The sequence below is a fragment of the Salmo salar genome, chromosome ssa18 (genome assembly GCF_905237065.1).
Source record: "Salmo salar chromosome ssa18, Ssal_v3.1, whole genome shotgun sequence".
In the NCBI taxonomy this organism is placed as follows: Eukaryota; Metazoa; Chordata; class Actinopteri; order Salmoniformes; family Salmonidae; genus Salmo; species Salmo salar.
The window spans coordinates 3644444-3662646 of NC_059459.1; the positions used below are offsets into that span (position 1 = coordinate 3644444).

Genomic DNA, 18203 nt, shown 5'->3' on the forward strand with positions numbered 1-18203 from the left:
CACCCCTGCACGGCTCTGCATCAGTGCTCCGTGGACGACAGGTTAATGACGAGAAAATATTTTTACAGGATCTTATTTCGATAGAGCCCGACAGACCGAAGGCAGCAAGCAGCTTTACAGGCATCAAGACTCACAGGGCCCTTTTATCTCCTCAACTCTCCAGGTCTTTATGGGCAGGGAGGCAGCACAGACAGCTACAGACATACAGGATCAGCCCCAGCCCATCTGTGGGAGTATGGCTGTATGTTATCCATTAAAGACAGACATACAGCACCAACCCCAGCCACTGACATACAGTCCCAGCCTTCTCTATATTGCCCAAGATCTTTTATGGGCAGGAAAACATTACAGACACAAACATATACTGCCCCAGTCCAAGCCACCTGAGCCCCCAGCCTGCTCTGCGTGAGTGAGTATGACTAGCCTTTATGTTATGGCCCCAACTCTTTCTGCCAGTAGTGCTGATCGGTTTTCTGGAATCCTCCTTCTCTCCCTAAAAAAGCCTTGCATGTCTCAGAAAATTCAGACCAAGTGGTGCTGCCACTGTTTTGAAAAATAAACCAGTCTGAGTTAATGGCAACGCAAACACGTCCAAACTCATTCCAGGAACACTAGACCCACTCCAATTTGTCTAACGTTCCAACAGATCCACGGAAGACGCCATTTCCGTCGCTATTCACATGACCGTAACCCATCTGGACAATAGGAACACCTATGTGAGAATGCTGTTCATTGACAACAGTTCAACATTCAATACTATTGTTTCCTTCAAGCTCAACACAAAGCTCAGAGCCCTGGGTCTGGACACCACCCTCTGCAACGATCCTGGACTTCCTGACAGGCAAACCACAGGCTGTGAGGATAGGCAACAACCCCTCCCCCACACTGACTCATAACACAGAGGCCCCCCAAGGGTGTGTCATCAGTCCTCTGCTGTATTCCCTGTTCACCCACGACTGCATGGCTTTCCGCAACCCCAACTCCAAGTTCTGACGACAAGCGGTTGTAGGCCTGATAACTAACAACAACGCATCAGCCTATAGGGAGTAGGTCAATTAATTGGCATTATGGTGTCATGAAAATAAATTCTCCTTCAAATGTCAGCAAAACAAAATAGTTGATTTTTGACTTCAGGAAGCAGAGAAAAAAGGAAACATGCCCTGATCCACATCAGAGGGACTGCAGTAGAGTGAGGATCTTTTACATTCCTCTGCATCCACATCACGAAGGACATGTCATGGACCGACAACGCCACCATTTCTAAGACGGCTGAAGAAATTAGGCATGCCAACTCGAATCCTATCCAAATACTACCGCTGCACCATCGAGAGCGTACTGACCGGTTGCATCACGGCCTGGTACGGGAATTTCTCCGTCCATGACCACAAGGCCATCCAGCAGGTGGGAGAAGATAGCCATGTACATCACTGGGACTGTGCTCCCACCAATCCAGGATATCTACTCAAAACGGTGCCAGAAGGCAGCAAGCAGCATCATCAATGACCCCATACACCCCAGCCATGAACTGTTCTATCCCTTACAGTCGGGCAGACAGTATCGGAGCATGAGGTCTGATAGAAACTGTCTCTGAGCCGGTTGGTATCTACAAGCCATCAGACTGCTGCACACTTGGACTGGACTGACCACCTGCTCCGATTCTCCGCACCTTAGAGCACACACAAAAACACACACAATACATACAAAGGTATCTGGACACCCCTTAAAATTAGTGCATTCAGCTACTTCAGCCACACTGACAGGTGTATAAAAATCGAGCACACAGCCATACAATCTCCGTAGACAAAAACTGGCAGTAGAATGGCCTTAACCTCTTGACGGTCGCCTAGGATAGGGGAAAATTCAGCACATTTTGAAAAAAATTAGTGCCCATTTTAAACGGCCTACTACTCAAACTCAGAAGCTAGGATATGCATATAATTAATACTTGTGGATAGAAAACACCCTAAAGTTTCTAAAACTGTTTGAATGGTGTCTGTGAGTATAACAGAACTCATATGGCAGTCAAAACCCCGAGACAGATCGAAACAGGAAGTGGAATTCTGAATTGCGAACTCAACTTCATCACGTTGCCTATTAATCACACCGTGAGCTATGGTTCATTGAGCACTTCCTATTGCTTCCACTAGATGTCCCCAGTCTTTACAAAGTGGTTTGAGTCTCCTACTGTTAAAACTGAATGAATGAGACGCTGTTGAAATTGGTCACGAGGAGGGCCATCACCATTATGACGCCGGCGGCCCTGGCTTCCCTCCCCTTTCGAAACGTTTTGAAACACAATGCAATCGTCCTCCTTCAATCTTATTGGCTCTCTTGTTGTAAAACGCCCTGAAGATTTATGTTATACAACGTTTGACATTTTTGAACGAACCTAAATGGGAAAAAAATGCATTTTCTCGAAATGGCTATCCCGCGGCCGACGGAGCATTTGGATCAGCTTTCAGACGCGCTAACAAGAACAAGCTCTTGGAACATAAAGGAGTAATTTTTTCGAACGAAAATACATTTCTTGTGGACCTGGGATTCCTGGAAGTGCTTTCTGATGAAGACAACCAAAGGTAAGGGATTATTGACAATAGTATACAAGACTAGATGTGATATGCGATTGTTCCAAGATGGCGCTGACCTGTAACGTTAGCCTATTTTTCAGAGTATCGCATCCCCTTTCATCGCAAAGTATGATTACCCAGTAAAGTTAATTTTAAATCTGGCATTACAGGTGCTTTCAAGAGATATTCATCTATAAATCTTAGAATGACAATATTACATTTTAAAAATGTTTTCGAATAGTAATTTAGTAAATTGTAGCTCTGTTTCATCGGATGCATTTGAGGGAAAATAGTTAGTCAACGTTACGCACCGATGTAAAATGCTGTTTTTATATATGAATATGAACTTTATCGAACAAAAGAATGCATGTATTGTGTAACATGATGTCCATTTAGCTGTTTTTTGGTTATTTGTGATGTATGTGGTTGGTCGGAAAATGGCTATGTGGCTACTTTTACGATATACTCCTCTAACATAATCTAATGTTTTGCTTTTGCTGTAAAGCCTTTTTGAAATCGGACAACGTGGTTCGATTCAGGAGAGGTGTATCTATAAAACGATATAATTTGAAAAAATAGATTTTTTTTTTTTATTACATTTTGTTATGCTAATGGCGATATGATTTTTCGCTGGCGGCCGCACAGGGGTTAATGAAGAGCTTAGTGACTTTCAACGTGGCACCATCATAGGATACCACCTTTCCAACAAGTCAGTTCGTCAAATTTCTGCCCTGCTAGAGCTGCCCCGGTCAACTGTAAGTGGTGTTATTGTGAAGCGGAAACGTCTAGGAGCAACAACAGCTCAGCCACAAAGTGGTAAGCCACACAAGCTCACAGAAAGGGACCACCGAGTGCTGAAGCGCATAGAGCGTAAAAATGATCTGTCCTTGGTTGGAACACTCACTACCGAGTTCCAAACTGCCTCTGACAACATCAGCACAATAACTAGTCGTCAGGAGCTTCATGAAATGGGTTTCCTTGGCCAAGCAGCCGCACACAAGCCTAAGATCACCATGTGCAATGCCAAGCATTTGCTGGAGTGGTGTAAAGCCATTGGACTCTGGAGCAGTGGTAACGTGTTCTCTGGAGTGATGAATCCCGCGTCACTATCTGGGAGTCCGACAGACAAATCTGGGTTAGGCGGATGCCAGGAGAACACTACCAGCCCGAATGTATAGTGACAACTGTAAAGTTTGGTGGATGAGTAATAATGGTCTGGGGCAGTTTTCATGGTTTGGGCTAGGCCCCTTAGTTCCAGTGAAGGGGAATCTTAACGCTACAGCATACACAAAGACATTCTAGACGATTCTGTGCTTCCAAATTTATGGAAACAGTTTGGGCAAGGCTCTTTCCTGTTTCAGCATGACAATGCCCCCGTGCACAAAGTGAGCTCCAAACTGACATGGTTTATTGAGATCAGTGTGGAAGAACTTGACTGGCCTGCACAGAGCTCTGACCTCAACCCCATCGAACACCTTTGGGATGAATTGGAACGCCGACTGCAGGCCAGGCTTAACCTCTTCACTATAGAGGGCAGTATTTTCACGGCCGGGTGAAAAACGTACCCAAATTAAACGGCCTACTACTCAGGCCCAGGAACTAGAATATGCATATTATTAGTAGATTTGGATAGAAAACACTCTGAAGTTTCTAAAACTGTTTGAATGATGTCTGTGAGTATAACAGAACACATATGGCAGGCAAAAACCTGAGAAAAATCCGAACAGGAAGTTTGACTTCAGATGGCTGTAGTCATTTCAAATGAAGTTCTATCTAAACTACACAGTGTCTGTGATGTCATATTGCACTTCCTAAGGCTTCCACTAGATGTCAACAGTCATTAGAACCTCGTTTGAGGCTTCTAGAATACAATTTGATTGAATAACACCCGGAACAGTATGTGGTCGAACTGGGGTCATTGCCTTACCTCGTGCGCACTCACGAAGGATTAGCCATTTTTTCTTTTTCTTTTGTAATGAATCTGCTATTGTCCGGTTGGAATATTATCGCAATTCTACGATTATAACACCCTAAAGATGGATTGTGAACATGGTTTGACATGTTACTACAAACGCTGACGGAACTTTATAACTTTTCGTCGACAGTGGAAAGATGCATTTTGGAATGGGGATCTGGACGCGCCATCAAAACTGATTTATTTCTACATAAATTATGGACTTTATCGAACAAATAAACATTTCTTGTGGAAGTGGGAGACCTTCCGAGTGCATTCAGCCGAAGATCAGCAAAGGTAAGAAAATATTTTTAACATATTTCAGCATTTTGGGGATGCCGTGGCTGGACGGCTAACTGAATAGCATGGTGCTCAGTACTCAGAATATTGCACAATGTGCGTTCTACGTAAAGTTATTTTGAAATCTGACACAGCGGGTGCATAAAAGAGTACTGTATCTATAATTCTTAAAATAATTGTTGTGTATTTTGTCAACGTTTATGATGAGTATTTTTGTAAATTCACCGGAAATTTTGGGGTGAATACATTTTCTGAACGTCACGCGCCAATGTAAAATGGTTTTTTTGGATATAATTATGAACTTGATGGAACAAAAAATGCATGTATTGTCTAACATAATGTCCTAGGAGTGTCATCTGATGAAGATCGTCAAAGGTTAGTGCATAATGTTAGCTGGTTTTGTGCTTTTGGATGGCTAACCTTGCTTTGAAAATGGCTGTGTTTTTGTTTTTTTGCTGTGGTTGTATCCTAACATAATCTAATGTTTTGCTTTCGCTGTAAAGCCTTTTTGAAATCGGACAACGTGGTTGGATTCAGGAGAGGTTTATCTTTCAAATGGTGTAAAATAGTCGTATTTTTGAGAAAACTGAATTGTGGTATTTTAGTTGTTTTTGTATTTCGCGCCATGCGATCCCATTGGCTGTTGGCTAGGGGTTCCGCTGGCGGAAAGGGGTTCTAGCAAAACCCCTAGGTGTAAGAAGTTAATCGCCCAACCTCAGTAATGCTTGTGTCTGAATGGAAGCAAGTTCTCGCAGTAATGTTTCAACGTTTAGTGTAAGGCCTTCCTCATCTCTGAAAAACATCCCCAAAGCATGATGCTGCCACCATGCTTCACCGTAGGGATGGTGCCAGGTTTCCTCCAGAAGTGACACTTGGCATTCAGGCCAAAGAGTTCAATAGTTCAATCTCAAATCAAACCAAATTTTATTAGTCACATGCCAATTGTTTTATATTTTATTTAATTAGGCATTCCACGCTTCAAGATTGCTTCGATCACATGGACTGGGATATGTTCCGCATAGCGTCAGACAATAACATTGATGAATACGCTGATTTGGTGAGCGAGTTTATTAGCAAGTGCATCGGTGATGCTGTAACCCCAGCGTCGATTAAAACATTCCCCAACCAGAAACCGTGGATTGATGGCAGCATTCGCGCAAAACAAAGCGTGAACCACTGCTTTTAAATCAGGACAAGGTGACTGGAAACATGACCGAATACAAACAGTGTAGCTATTCCCTCCGTAAGGCAATCAAACAAGCTATGCGTCAGTATAGAGGCAAAGTAGAGTCGCAATTCAACGGCTCAGACACGAGAGGTATGTGGCAGGGTCTACAGTCAATCACGGACTACAAAAGGAAAACAAGCCCCGTCGCAAACCACGATGTCTTGCTCCCAGACAAACTAAACAACTTATTTGCTCACTTTGAGGACAATACAGTGCCACGACATGGCCCGCTACCAAAACCTGCGGGCTCTCCTTCACTGCAGCCAACTTGAGTAAAACATTTAAACATGTTAACCCTCGCAAGGCTGCCGGCCCAGACGGCATCCCCAGCCGCATCCTCAGAGCACGCGCAGACCAGCCGGCTGGTGTGTTTACGGACATATTCCAAAAGTCTGATGGCCATGAGATATGTTATTTTTCAGTCTTTCGGTCCCAGATTTGATGAACATATATTGACCTCGCTTTCTGGATGGTAGCGGGGTGAACAGGCAGTGGCTTGGGTGGTTGACCTTGATGATCTTTTTGGCCTTCCTGTGACATTGGGTGCTGTAGGTGTCCTGGAGGGCAGGTACTTTTGCCCCAGTGATGCGTTGCGCAGACCGCACCACCCACTGGAGAGCTTTGCGGTTCTGGGCAGTGCAGTGCCATACCAGGCGGTGATACAGTCCGACAAGATGCTCTCAATTGTGCATCTGTAAAGGTTTGTAAGGATTTTAGGTGACAAACCAAATTTCCGTCTCCTGAGGTTGAAGAGGCGGTGTTGCACTTTCTTCACCACACTGTCTGTGTGGGTGGACCATTTCAGTTTGTCTGATGTGTACGCCGAGGAACTTGAAGCTTTCCATCATCTCCACTGCTGTCCCGTCGATGTGGATAGGGGGGTGATCCCTCTGCTGTTTCCTGAAGTCCACGATCATCTCCTTTGTTTTGTTGACGTTGAGTGAGAGGTTGTTTTCCTGACACCACACTCCGAGGGCCCTCACCACCTCTCTGTAGGCTGTCTCGTCGTTGTTGGTAATCAAGCCCACTACTGTTGTGTCGTCTGAAAACTTGATGATTGAGATGGAGGCGTGCATGGCCACACAGTCATTGGTGAACAGGGAGTACAGGAGGGGGCTGAGTACGAACCCTTGTGGGGCCCCAGTGTTGAGGATCAGCGAAGTGGAGATGTTGTTTCAGTCAAGAACAAATTCTTATTTACAATGACTGCCTACCTGGGCCAAACCCTAGCCAGGATGACGCTGGGTAAATTTTGCACCGCCCTATGGGACTCCCAATCACGGTCGGCTGTGATACAGCCTGGAATCGAACCAGGGTCTGTAGTGATGTCTCTAGCACTGAGATGCAGTGCCTTAAACCGCTGCATCACTCGGAAGCAAAGGGTTTGAATACCTATGCAAATAAAGTATCTGTTTTAATTTACACATTTGCAAACATTTCTAAAAACCTGTTTTGATTTGTCAGAATGGGGTGTTGTGTGTAGATTGCAGAGGATTTTATTTATCAAATCCAATTTAGAATAAGGCTGTAACGTAATTTTTTTGTTGAAAAAAGCCCGAAAGCACTGTATACCATGCGTATCCCATACATACTCTAAAAAAAAGGAACGGCCCTTCTTCAGGACCCTGTCCTTCAAAGACAATTCGTAAAATCCAAATAACTTCACAGATCTTCATTGTAAAGGGTTTAAACACTGTTTCCCATGCTTGTTCAATGAACCGTAAACAATTAATATGAACGTGCCTTAGGCATGCTGCAAGGAGGCATGAGGACTGCAGATGTGGCCAGGGCAATAAATTGCAATGTCCGTACTATGAGAAGCCTAAGACAGCGCTACAGGAAGACAGGACGGACAGCTGATTGTCCTCGCAGTGGCAGACCACGTGTAACACCTGCACAGGACCGGTACATCCGAACATCACATCTGCAGGACAGGTACAGTGGGGGGAAAAAGTATTTGATCCCCTGCTGATTTTGTATGTTTGCCCACTTACAAAGAAATGATCAGTCTATCATTTTAATGGTAGGTTTATTTGAACAGTGAGAGACAGAATAACAACAAAAAAATCCAGAAAAACTCTGCAAAACATGACTTAGTACTTGGTGGCAAAACCCTTGTTGGCAATCACAGAGGTCAGACGTTTCTTGTAGTTGGCCACCAGGTTTGCACACATCTCAGGAGGGATTTTGTCCCACTCCTCTTTGCAGATCTTCTCCAAGTCATTAAGGTTTCGAGGCTGACGTTTGGCAACTCGAACCTTCAGCTCCCTCCACAGATATTCTATGGGATTAAGGTCTGGAGACTGGCTAGGCCACTCCAGGACCTTAATGTGCTTCTTCTTGAGCCACTCCTTTGTCGACTTGGCCGTGTGTTTTTGGTCATTGTCATGCTGGAATACCCATCCACGACCCATTTTCAATGCCCTGGCTGAGGGAAGGAGGTTCTCACCCAAGATTTGACGGCACATGGCCCTGTCCATCGTCCCTTTGATGCGGTGAAGTTTCCTGTCCCCTTAGCAGAAAAACACCCCTAAAGCATAATGTTTCCACCTCCATGTTTGACGGTGGAGATGGTGTTCTTGGGGTCATAGACAGCATTCCTCCTCCTCCAAACACGGCGAGTTGAGTTGATGTCAAAGAGCTCCATTTTGGTCTCATCTGACCACAACACTTTCACCAGTTGTCCTCTGAATCATTCAGATGTTCATTGGCAAACTTCAGACGGGCATGTATATGTATTCTTGAGCAGGGGGACCTTGCGGGCGCTGCAGGATTTCAGTCCTTTACGGCATAGTGTGTTACCAATTGTTTTCTTGGTGACTATGGTCTCAGCTGCCTTGAGATCATTGACAAGATCCTCCCGTGTAGTTCTGGGCTGATTCCTCACCGTTCTCATGATCATTGCAACTCCACGAGGTGAGATCTTGCATGGAGTTCTTTTGTGTTTCTTCCATTTGCGAATAATTGCACCAAATGTTGTCACCTTCTCACCAAGCTGCTTGGCGATGGTCTTGTAGCCCATTCCAGCCTTGTGTAGGTCTACAATCTTGTCCCTGACATCCTTGTAGAGCTCTTTGGTCTTGGCCATGGTGGAGAGTTTGGAATCTAATTGATTTCTTCTGTGGACAGGTTTCTTTTTTACAGGTAACAAGCTGCGGTTTGGAGCACTCCCTTTAAGAGTGCGCTCCTAATCTCAGCTCGTTACCTGTATAAAAGACACATGGGAGCCAGAAATCTTTCTGATTGAGAGGGGGTCAAATACTTATTTCCCTCATTAAAATGGAAATCAATTTCTAACATTTCTGACATGCGTTTTTGTTGTTATTCTGTCTCTCACTGTTCAAATAAACCTACCATTAAAACTATAGACTGATCCTTTCTTTGTCAGTGGGCAAACGTACAAAATCAGCAGGGGATCAAATACTTTTTTCCCCCACTGTATATGATGGCAACAACAACTGCCCAAGTTACACCAGGAACACACAATCCCTCCAGTGCTCAGACTGTCCGCTACAGGCTGAGAGAGGCTGGACTGAGGGCTTCTAGGCCTGTTGTAAGGTAGGTCCTCACCAGATATCACCGGCAACAACGTTGCCTATGGGCACAAACCCACCGTTCAAGGACCAGACAGGACTGGCAAAAAGCCCTCTTCACTGACGAGTCGCGGTTGTGTCTCACCAGGAGTGATGGTTGGAATCGTGTTTATCGTCGAAGGAATGAGCGTTACACCGAAGCCTGTCACAGCATCATCGGACTGAGCTTGGAGGAGATGCACTGCAGTACTTAATGCAGCTGGTGGCCACACCAGATACTGACTGTTACTTTTGATTTTGACCCTTTGTTCAGGGACACATTATTCAATTTCTGTTAGTCGCATGTCTGCGGAACTTGTTCAGTTCATGTCTTAGTTGTTCAATCTTATGTTCATAGAAATATTTACACGTTAAGTTTGCTGAAAATAAACGCATGACAGTGAGATGACGTTTCTTTTTTTGCTGAGTTTACAACTAATAAAACTTGAACACTCCCTTTCACCCCCGCAACCCACACCCCCTTTCTGTCTCAATCTATCTATTCCCGCCTCCCTCCACCCCCCCTCATCCACGCCCAGCAAGACTCAATGAGCCTATCGTCTGACCCTGACCACGTGAACCCTAACACCTGACCCGTCGACCCTGTCAGCGGCTGGGAGAATGAATTAGCCCCAGACTGCGGCACCACACCATGGCTGTTAATGATTTGTTAAAAACGCAAGCAGGGCAAACTAATAAAAAAATGAAAACAGGATGATTGTGAGGCATAATAGCGAGAAAGAAATGACAGAAAACGTTATACAAATGTTTCTACTGTGAGGCACACTGTTGGTGTTCTCTCGCTGAGCTTAAATCAAACAACAATTAACTGCCAGAAAGAAAGGCTCCAATTTAGGGGAGAGAGGGAAGGGAAAGGGGTGAAGGGGGGAGCGTTTAGCTTATAAACTTCACAGAGAGGGTGAAAATGGGTCTGGGCTGGTTTGATCTCGTTTTGATGGCCAAAGGTTCTCTGACAGGGGCGTCTGAAAGAGAGGAGAGGAGTTAGGGGGTATGCCACTGGGCCAGCAGAACAGTATTCCACCCACATAACAGAACAATCAGTCTAGCCAGTACAGAAATGAGTCAACTAAGGCAGAGCATTGGGGAGAGAATAAAAGATTTGAGAATGAACAGATAGCCCTCTCAATAAGAAACCCTGTCATCAACACACAAAATAATAATATAGCCCAGCAATTCCCTACTAAGCTCAATAAAATGTTTTATATTGTTGAATTGAAATCCGTTTTAATATCTGGATTCCGTGATTGCATCCATATCACAGATTTTATAGGGCCCTAGTTTATCTCTCCTTAAAATAATCAAATTAATTGAATAGCTTCTTTCCCCACCCCCTCCATCAATCCTTTAATCCAAACCTGCATGGTGGCTGCTTTCTTTGCACAGTTGGTCATAGTACAAAGAAAGAAAGGAGGGAGAAAAAGAAAGGACACGTTGCTGTGCCCAGACCTGTTGAGCTGATGAGACATAAGCACATAGTGCTGCTACATAATATCTACAGTTGTTTATGGTAAATAGCATAGAGCTAGCATTGAGCTCAGTTGATAGAGCAAGGCTCTTGTAACACCAGGATAGTGGGTTTGATCCCCGAGGCCACCTATACATGCAAACTGTATGCACGCATGACTGTAGGTCACTTTGGATACGTGGGGACACATCCACTTTAAACAGCAGGTCTGGGATCAGGTATACTTCTGTTTATGGTAAATAGATGCTATAGAGCTGGTCTGAGATCAAACGAGTTCCTGAGCGCTAGAATACAACATGGATGGTAATGTAGATGGGCCATATAGTAGGGCTAGTTAATGCTTTGAATTACATCACCAGCAATAAACTTAGCAATACAGGCTACAAGCCATTTGGACCATATCCAATGCTCAAACCCCCCCCCCCCAAAAGCCTTTGACTGCCTACGAATACCTCAAACTCACACACGGTCACTTAATCTGAGCAGAGAAATGCACATCTAAGTGACCCAGTGTGAAGTCACATGTACACACACATAGCTAGAGAGAGTGAAAAACAATGAAAGACTAGGACAAGCTGAGTCGTGAGTTGTACTGCTAAGCTGAGCATGTTTCTACCTGCCACTGCATACCTTGAGTTTTACACAGAGAGATGGAAGGGGGGAACACACACACAGTAGAGGATAGGGAAGGACTGAAAAAAGACAACTGGACTGCTCCTTCTAGAGATGGGAGATACAATTGTTTAAGGGACAGTAAAAATGAAAGTCCCGCAAACAAAGACAATGAAATACTTCAATTGATTTCCATCGAAAATGTAACAAAACATTTTCATGTACAGCAAATTAATAAATTGCATGGAGAAAAAAAATCCTGGATTGTTTCAATTCATAATGGAACACTCTGAACTATCTAATGGTGAGTGAAAGCACAATGAGAGGCTTTGCCATGTCCAGGCGCCTCCTGTACCTTAATCACTGCATTATAGACCCTGTCAGCCTTATGAAAACAACTGTCACCCACCTCCCGGCACCTCCCGGCACCCCCCCCTCCAGCCTGTACTGATGAGGTGGATGGGTCTAGCACACGGATGGTGCGGAGGGGTAGTGGAGTAAAAGAGCGGTGAGTTATATACTATGGCTGCATTGTATGTGTGCTCGCTAGTCTCCTCGGAGAGAGGGTATTGCTGCTCTCACCCTCTGTTCTGTTGACCTCTTAAGAATCTCAGAGTGAACAGAATGACCTATATTACCGAAACCTAAGAGGTAGTCATAGAGGGATTAGAGCAGGGCTCTCCATCACACAGGAATGCATCGGTTTTATAAACTCAGCAAAAAAGAAACGTCCTCTCACTGTCAACTGCGTTTACTTTCAGCAAACTTAACATGCAAATATTTGTATGAACATAAGATTCAGCAACTGAGACACAAACTGAACAAGTTCCACAGACATGTGACTAGCAGAAATTGAATAATGTGTCCCTGAACAAAGGAGGGGTCAAAATCAAAAGTAACAGTCAGTATCTGGTGTGGCCACCAGCTGCATTAAGTACTGCAGTGCATCTCCTCCTCATGGACAGCACCAGATTTGCCTGTTCTTGCTGTGAGATGTTACCCCACTCTTCCACCAAGGCACCTGCAATTTCCCTGACATTTCTGGGGGGGAATGGCCCTAGCCCTCACCCTCCGATCCAACAGGTCCCAGACGTGCTCAATGGGATTGAGATTCGGGCTCTTCGCTGGCCATGGCAGAACACTGACATTCCTGTCTTGCTGTAAATCACGCACAGAACGAGCAGTACGGCTGGTGGCATTGTCATGCTGAAGGGTCATGTCAGGATGAGCCTGCAGGAAGGGTACCACGAGGGAGGAGGATGTCTTCCCTGTAACGCACAGCGTTGAGATTACCTGCAATGACAACAAGCTCAGTCCGATGATGCTGTGACACACCGCCCCAGACCATGACGGACCCTCCACCTCCAAATCGATCCCGCTCCAGAGTACAGGCCTTGGTGTAACGGTCATTCCTTCGACGATAAACGCGAATCCAACCATCACTCTTGGTGAGACACAACCGCGACTCGTCAGTGAAGAGCACTTTTTGCCACTCCTGTCTGGTCCTGAGACGGTGGGTTTGTGCACATAGGCTTGTTGCCGGTGATGTCTGGTGAGGACCTGCCTTACAACAGGCCTACAAGCCATCAGTCCAGCCTCTCTCAGCCTATTGCAGACAGTCTGAGCACTGATGGAGGGATTGTGCGTTCCTGGTGTAACTCGGGCAATTGTTGTTGCCATCCTGTACCTGTCCCGCAGGTGAGATTTTCGGATTTACCGATCCTGTGCAGGTGTTGTTACACGCGGTCTGCCACTGCGAGGACGATCAGCTGTCCGTCCTGTCTCCCTGTAGTGCTGTCTTAGGCGTCTCACAGTACGGACATTGCAATTTATTGCCCTGGCCACATCTGCAGTCCTCATGCCTCCTTGCAGCATGCCTAAGGCACGTTCACGCAGATGAGCAGGGACCCTGGGCATCTTTCTTTTGGTGTTTTTCAGAGTCAGTAGAAAGACCTCTTTAGTGTCCTAAGTTTTCATAACTGTGACCTTAATTGCCTACCGTCTGTAAGCTGTTAGTGTCTTAACGACCGTTCCACAGGTGCATGTTCATTAATTGTTTATGGTTCATTGAACAAGCAAGGAACATTCCTTTTTTTTGTTGCTGAGTTTAGATTCTACTCTACTTACTCACAAAGACATACTGTATCATGTACTTTCTCCATATGTCCTGTATTATAACCCATGTTTGGTTAAATGTCTGATCATTTTATGTTCTCAATTTCTGCACGTCCGAGATATAACAACTTTCTATATTTAATTCAACAGTGTTCAGCTTTCTACTTAAATGCCTACTTAACATGCACACACACACCAAGGCAACGTGGAAGATTGATTGTTATTGACTAGTGATGGATGATGGCTTGCTCTCGGACTGTGTGCTTTTGTATTTCAAGACTAAGAACGGAGCTGAATGAGACTGAGGGGAGGTAGGTAACTACAGCTGCTACTAAAAAGTCCTTAAAAAGGCGGTCAACTACGAGCCCAAGCAACAAATATTCCTTACTTCTTTTTATCGTCTTCCCTTCTTTTGTCATTGGCAACCGTTTTGTCACCCTCTGCTTTGCGCTCCATCTGTCCCTTCCTATTTCACTCATTTCGCTCACTCGCTCTTTCTTCCTTTCTGTGGAACTTTAATGGTTTCCTGGGCTCAGTTCGAGACATTATTTCAGAGGGAACAATAACAACAAAAGTAAGTGCCACTTTAAGCAACTCTCACTACCTCCCTCCCCACTGGGAACCGGTGTGTGTGTGTGTGTTTGTCTTTCCCCGTCTATGCGCGCGTGCATACATTTGTGTGTTAGTTTGCTGAATTAATGGGCCTCGAAAACAAGCGCGCTCTGTCAGGTCCTACAAGCCCAGGTCTTGTGGAAATTAACTCAAGCCAAGTAACCAACTGCCTCATTTATGTACTTTAACTTTATTATCATCACCACCTTCAAATGTCTGCTTGCTTAGTCAATCTTTAAAAATAACTTCCACACCTCTTCAAAAGAAATGGAAAGTTACAGAAACACGGACCTGTATTTCTAGCTCTCCTGTCTGTACAAAATTCTAAAAACAACAGTAGTAAATGAAATTGTACGTAGGTTGGTTGTGCGAGTAAGCGAGAGAGAGGGAGAAAGAGCGGAGAAACCGGGAGAAAGACTTGTTTGTTTTACAACTAAAGAAATAAAACATGTTTGCACAAATCAAAGCTTGTGAATCTTTATTATTACCACATTGAGATCTGTGGTAAGAGTATTAGCGATGCCAGACTTCTATGAGCAGTCAGTCAGTGTGGTTCAGGCTCCACCTTTCTGAGAGTACTGAGGCAACTTGTTGAACCCAAATATTTTTGAAAACAGACATGGTGCAATTCCCCTCCATTACCACTAGAGGTACCTTTCCACAGACTTAGTATTAGAGTAGGTGTTTGGCTATACAGCATAAATGGACAGATCTGGGACAAGGCTATCTGGAATGAAGTGTGTCTATGGAATTCTTTACCATCTCTGGTTATTGCTTAAAGTGCTGCTCTTGGTAAGAGAGATGGTGAGAGGAAAGAAGGCTCTTCAACATCTAGGCTTATAATAATAACCGATTGAATTCATATAGTGCTTTTACAGAACTCAAAGTGCTTTACATAGTAAAAGGGAAATTCACCTCATCCACCAAACACCAATATCTACAATACTCATCTCTGTCTGGAGTGTGTTCTCACCTCATTCTGCGGGTGGTGGAAGGTGAAAGGATACAGCGTGAGTCGTGAGGTGGCAGCCAGAAGGTCCTGTCCCCAGTCTGAGAGACAGTCCATGCCAAGTCACACCTCAGCCTGTCCAAAAGGCCTCTCTATGTGCCGTAGCTTCCACACCCTCACACCAGACCGGAGTCCCTCTAACGGACCTTTGCAATAGCCCTGCTAAGAAGCTATAGCCTGGAGCTGGTCCAGGGAGCTGGCTGTTGAGTGTCAGCCAACTCAATTGTGCAAAGCTGGGCTTGGAACTGGGACTGAGCGTCCCACAGAGGCTGTTTGCTTGGCTAGTCTGGATGTGACATCCTGCCCGAGCCTGGCCATGGTCGGTTAGGGTTCATCCTCTGCCAGCCCCACAGACTGGCCATGTGGCCCACAGCCTTGGGAACCGCTCTAATGGAGTGGAAGTAGCAAGATAGGTTGGGGGGAGGGAGTCTTGGGTAATCCAGGGGAGGCTAAAGACGTGCCCTCGCTCTCTCTCGCTCTGTGCCAGAGAAGTGTTCAGTCATCTCAGCTCTGATCTCACCACTTGACCACACACCTTTTCCTCACTGCCTTGTTCTCTAACTTTTTATTGCCTAATCTGTCCTTTTTCTCATCAGTGGAGACTAGAGAAAATGCAGAAGCTCTTGCTCCTGTCTGTCTCCTCATGGGCTGTGTAGGCAGGATGCTGAGATTATACAGTGCATTCGGAAAGAATTCAGACATCTTGACTTTTTCCACATTTCGTTACATTACAGCCTTATTCTAAAATGGATAAAATAATTTCCCCCCCTCATCAATCTATACACAATACCCCATAATGACAAAGCAAAAACATGTTTTTAGACATTTTTGCAAATGTACTAAAGATAAAAACCTGAAATCACATTCACATAAGTATTCAGACCCTTTACTCAGTACATTGTTGAAGCACCTTCGGAAGAGATTACAGTCTCAAGTCTTCTTGGATATGACGCTACAAGCCTGGCTCACCTGTATTTGGGGTGAGTGCTACTGACACGTCAGTAGCCATGAAGTGCTTTGAAAGGCTGGCAATGGCTCACAACACAACCACGATCCCAGAAACATGAGACCCCCTCCAATTTTCATACCGACCTAACAGATCCACAGATGATGCAGTCTCTATTGCACTCCACACTGCCCTTTCCCACCTGGACAAAAGGAACACCTACGTGAGAATGCTATTCATTGACTACAGCTCAGCGTCCAACACCATAGCACCCTCAAAGCTCATCACTAAGCTAAAGACCCTGGGACTAAACACTTCACTCTGCAACTGGATCCTGAACTTCCTGACGGACCGCCTCCCAGGTGGTAAGGGTAGGTAACAACATCTGCCACACTGATCCTCAACACGGGGGACCTCAGGGGTACGTGCTCAATCCCCTCCTGTACTCCCTGTTCACCCATGACTGCATGGCCAAGCGCGACTCCAACACCATCATTAAGTTTGCAGACGACACAACAGTGGTAGGCCTGATCACCAACAACGATGAGACAGCCTATAGGGAGGAAGTCAGAGACCTGGCAGTGTGGTGCCAGGATAACAACCTATCCCTCAACGTGATCAAGACAAAAGAGATGATTGTGGACTATATAAAAAGGAGGACCAAGCAACCCCCCATTCTCATCGACGGGGCTGTAGTGGAGCAGGTTGAGAGCTTCAAGTTCCTTAGTGTCCACATCAACAAATTATCATGGTCCAAACACACCAAGACAGTCGTGATGACGACGCCTATTCCCCCTCAGGAGACAGTAAAGATTTGGCATGGGTCCTCAGATCCTCAAAAAGTTCTACAGCTGCATCAGAAAGCATCCTGACTGGTCGTATCACCGCCTGGTACCGCAATTGCTCGGCCTCTGACCGCAAGGCACTACAGAGGGCAGTGCGTACGGTCCAGCACATCACTGGGGCTAAGCTTCCTGCCATCCAGGACCTCTTTACCAGGTGGAGACAGAGGAAGGCCAAAAAATTGCCAGACTTCAGCCACCCTAGTCAATTTGGATTTTTACTATTAGTTCTTCTTGATTTTTTTTCTCCTTCAGTTTATTTTAGTAAATACTTTAACACCTGTTTCTTCAAACTGCAGTGTTGGTTAAGGGCTTGGAAGCATTTCACTCCAAGATCTACACCTGTCTTATTTGGCGCATGTGACACATACAATTTGATTTGCTCCCATTCTTCGCTGCAGATCCTCTCAAGCTGTGTCAGGTTGGATGTGGAGCGTTGCTGCAGAGCTATTTTCAGGTCTCTCCAGAGATATGTTCGGGTTCAAGTCCGGGCTCTGGCTGGGGCACTCAAGGACATTCAGAGACATTCCCAAAGCCACTCCTGCGTTGTCTTGGCTGTGTGCTTAGGGTCATTGTCCTGTTGGAAGATGAACCTTCACCTCAGGCTGAGGTCCTGAGTGCTCCGGTGCAGGTTATCATCAAGGATCTCTGTACGTTGCTCCGATCATCTTTCCCTTGATCCTGACTAGTCTCCCAGTCCCTGCCGCTGAAAAACATCCCCACAGCATGATGCTGCCACCACCATGCTTCACAGTAGGGATGGTGTTAGGTTTCCTCCAGACGTGACGCTTGGTATTCAAGCCTAAGAGTTCAATCTTGGTTTCATCCAACCAGAATATTGTGTTTCTCATGGTCCAAGCGGGCTGTCATGTGCCTTTTACTAAGGAGTGGCTTCCATCTGACCACGCTTCCACAAAGGCCTGATTGGTGGAGTGCTGCAGAGATGGTTGTCCTTCTGGA

General features: G+C 45.4%; 1 protein-coding gene across 3 annotated transcripts in view; it reads right to left on the minus strand.

Moving 5' to 3' along the window:
- Positions 1 to 18203, minus strand: part of LOC106576889 (arginyl-tRNA--protein transferase 1) — a 227911-nt gene that overhangs the window by 27954 nt on the left and 181754 nt on the right. The window lies entirely within an intron of this gene.